At 40.8% G+C, this 3,649-nt stretch overlaps 1 pseudogene; it reads right to left on the bottom strand.

The window, feature by feature from the left end:
- Positions 1 to 1,665: 1,665 nt before the first annotated feature.
- LOC124993605 (adaptin ear-binding coat-associated protein 1-like) lies at positions 1,666 to 3,412 on the bottom strand (annotated as a pseudogene).
- Between the last annotated feature and the right edge of the window lie 237 nt (positions 3,413 to 3,649).

Here is a 3,649-nt window from a genome sequence, read left to right as displayed (position 1 = left end):
TCTCATTCAGGTTTTTTTTTTTTCCTTTACCATATTTTTAATTATTTTTATTTCATCAATACAGCAAATGCTCTACATACATATATCTTAAACCTCGTTTTCAAATTTTCAGCAATTCAAATACATAACACATTATTATCTTGAGAATACAAAGAACACCCCATGGATGAAGATTGAGAAAATAATTTCCAAGTCATCCCTAGTGATTCTATGGACTTTCCTCTTAGTGTTTTCTATTGGAATTTTAAGATGTCCTGCCATGGCTCTGTAGTAATAGAGCTGCCTGAAAGGGGAGGAAATGAAAAATATGGACCCAAAGTTAGAAAAAGTTAAGAATAAAATCCAGGAGAAACAATATATTTTGAAACTAAACATAAGGCTCCCCCTTCAGCCAGAATTTACATATCCAAATAAGTGCTAAGGGAAGAAATTTTATCCTCTCATTTAATTCTCAAAATTGCCCATTAACAAACGAAATAGTTAGTGCCCATTCATCTGAGGAGTTGAACACTCTTCATAGCATTGTGAAAGAAATGGCGAGCAGAGGGAAAGGAGAGTGATAGGAGAGCAACTTGCTTTTAAGATACCCCAGCTGGCAGGCATCAAAGTCTAAGACAAAAGCTGTCACATGTAAAGTTGTGACTCTCTAACTTCCTTCATGAGTGACAATATATGTAATAGCAACTTTCTATTTGAAGAACTGGAAGAACTGGAAATGAAATGTTATGGAAAGGGGTCAGATAACCAGGAAGCAAGGCAATGTGGTTACTGGATGAGAGTTAAGTGCTTTCAATCTCTCTGTTCTATAGATCAGGTTAAAAACACAACTCTTCAAATTAAGTCAAAGAAAGGTGAACATAAATTATTGCTGTGCTTCAAATGCAGCAACTGGATGGAGCTGGAAGAAATTAAATACTTCTATAGAATACAACTTGGAAAGCACAGCCCCTTGAATTTGTTCCACTGGTCAAAGATGTTGCACTCTTCAATAAGCAGAACAGTAACAGTGCCAACAACACAAACCTCTTATCATAGGAAAAGACATGTAAACACAAAAGAGGGTGATGTTGTTGCACCTAGCACTGGGTGTTCATTGAATAGTAAAAGCCTGAAGGAGACTATGTAAAAGAGACCCAGGACACCCATCTTTCTCCAAATCTACCCTTACCAAAATTCTGAATTTGCAAATACTGAGGTCATCTTATCTATTTTTAGAGTCTTGGTTTAGTGAAAAAGAATGTTTCAAGGCTTTGTCTCTTCTGAAATTGTTAAATAGGGTTTCACAAAGAAGCATAGAAGAATCATGACAGGATTCTGAATCTCATGATTCTGAAATAAGTTCAAGAATTTAAAAGATGGAGGAAAATTTTACAGATTAGAGGTCATACCCCTCAAAAACACATGGGTTTTTGAACCCTGCATAATCAACTACAAGTATAATAGGATCTACTATTCTCCTCCATTGGCAATCAAGAGGAAATAACAGATACTCTCTTGGCTGTATAGCAAGTAGTGACATAGGAGAGTGACATGAATCAGCTTGGATGTGATGGAGAAGCTAGAAAAAAGATTGTTCATTGCTTTTGGTTTGGGGGAGTGAAGGGGTTCTTAATCTCCCTCAGAGATTGGTGCCCTCAATGTCATTTTTATTCTTCAAGTCTGTCCTTACTGTCTTGCCACTGCTATTGAAGACTGGACCCAGTTGAATGGTTGTGGTGCTGGTTTGGAACATTACTGGATGCAGTGCTAAAGTCTCCCCACGAATCATTGCTTGCAGTAACTGGAGCTGGTGCTGGTGTCATGACAGGTGTAGGACAAGCCAAACCTAACAGATATCTGAATCACTACCTCCATGAATAGATTTTTGAATGGGTGGTTAGGTGACATGATTACTGGTGGTAACCGAGGAGGATGGTGGGGAATAGTGACTTTGCCTCCAGCAGGAGGAGAAAGAAAGCTTAGGCCTTCAACTTCTGCAGTCATGGGCCTAGAAGCACCTCCTTTTTTGGTTGTAATGTTCCCAATACTCAAACTGATGGTCTTTCCTTCCTTAAATCCTTGATCCTACTTGGGACAAGTGTCCATCTCCTGAGATTCTTTGGAAATCTCAGATTTCTGCTTTACCTACTTGAAGTGATGTTGCAAGGAGACATTAAAGTCATAGGCATCCCTGATCTGTGAATCCAATGCCCATGAACACACTATGTCCACCACCATCCGGGATCTGAATCATAAAGTAGCAGCTGGAATTTGTCACTGTCTTCACAGCAAAACCAGGATATTGTTCTACAGGTGCCTGAGCAAAGAGCTCTCCTGAAACTTTATCTTCAAGTTTTACATAGACATTCTTCCCTTTTGAAGTGATTGGTAGTTGACCAGTCCAATCAGGCTGGCCTAATTTCCTGGTAGATGTCCAGAAACTGTGGTTGGAGGCCATGGGATGGAATCTGGTAGACACTAATGTTTGTCTTCACACATAGTTCAGACATGTACTTGAACTTGGCTGTTCTCTTGGCTTGTTCCTAATTCAATCTTTTTTTAAAAAATTTTCTTTTTAAAAAATTTGCTGGACATAGGATTCTTGGTTGGCATCCATTTTATTTCAGAGCTTGATATATATTATTCCAGGACCTCCTAGTTTTGAGGGTCTGGGTTGAGAAATCAGTTTAAATCCAAATTGGTTTCCCCTTTACATAATTTGATATTTTCCCACATAGTCTTTTAAAATTCTACCATTATTCTGTATGTTAGTTATTCTCATTATAATGTGCCTTGATATGAGTCTGTGGTAATTTTGTACATTTGATGTGCTGTAAGCCTCTAGTATTTGATTTTCCATTTCCTTCTTTAGGTTTGGGAAATTTTCTGATATTATGTCTTTGAAAAGATTGTGCAAATGGTGGTTCCATTCCAAGGTTGCTTGTTGGGGGCTGTGCCAGCCAGAACGGTGCCTGATCACATTGGCAGTGGGGAGGTTAATTGACATAAGCGCACTCAGGTGATTTATCACTGGCCGTATTCAGTTAAGTCCACGCCACAATGCGTGCACAGGTGTTCCCGAGCGCGCCTGCTTGGGCCTGCTCGGGCCTGCTCATTTTGACCCTTGCCTTAATGGGGCAGCTGGCTCCTCACCTGATCGCAACTGGCATGGCCCCGCCCTCCGCCTCCTGGAGGGAATATAAGTGGGCGGTGGACGGGGGCGCGACAGTAAGGAGCATCAGTAAGAGCAGCAGCTAGCAGAAAGAAGCGGAGTAGAAGCCACTGGCAGAAAGGAAGAAGAAAAGGCAGCAAGCAGATAGAAGCAGCTCGCAGAGAGAAGCAGCAGGCAGCGGGGGAAGGCAGATCACAAAGCAGAGAATTGAGAACACACCTCTAGATCACAGTTAGGTAGATCGCAGTAAGTGGGTCGCATCACTAAGAAGCACCTCAGATAGACGCACCCTTAGTTCACAGGATGCAGGACGCACCCTTAAGAAGAAGCAGAAGAACTAAGAAGATATAGATCTCTGAAAGTGTAGTCTCTCTCTCTTAAGCAAAGTCTCTCTTTCTCTCTTATGCAAAGTCTCTCTTTCTCTCTCTCTCTAAGAAAAGCCTTTCTTCCTCAATAGCCCAGGGAACAAGCGAATAAGCGAGAAAGCAGCCCACTAAA

This window comes from Sciurus carolinensis, chromosome 9, assembly GCF_902686445.1.
Source record: "Sciurus carolinensis chromosome 9, mSciCar1.2, whole genome shotgun sequence".
NCBI classification, from domain to species: Eukaryota; Metazoa; Chordata; class Mammalia; order Rodentia; family Sciuridae; genus Sciurus; species Sciurus carolinensis.
This window is presented reverse-complemented; position numbering and strand designations above follow the sequence as displayed.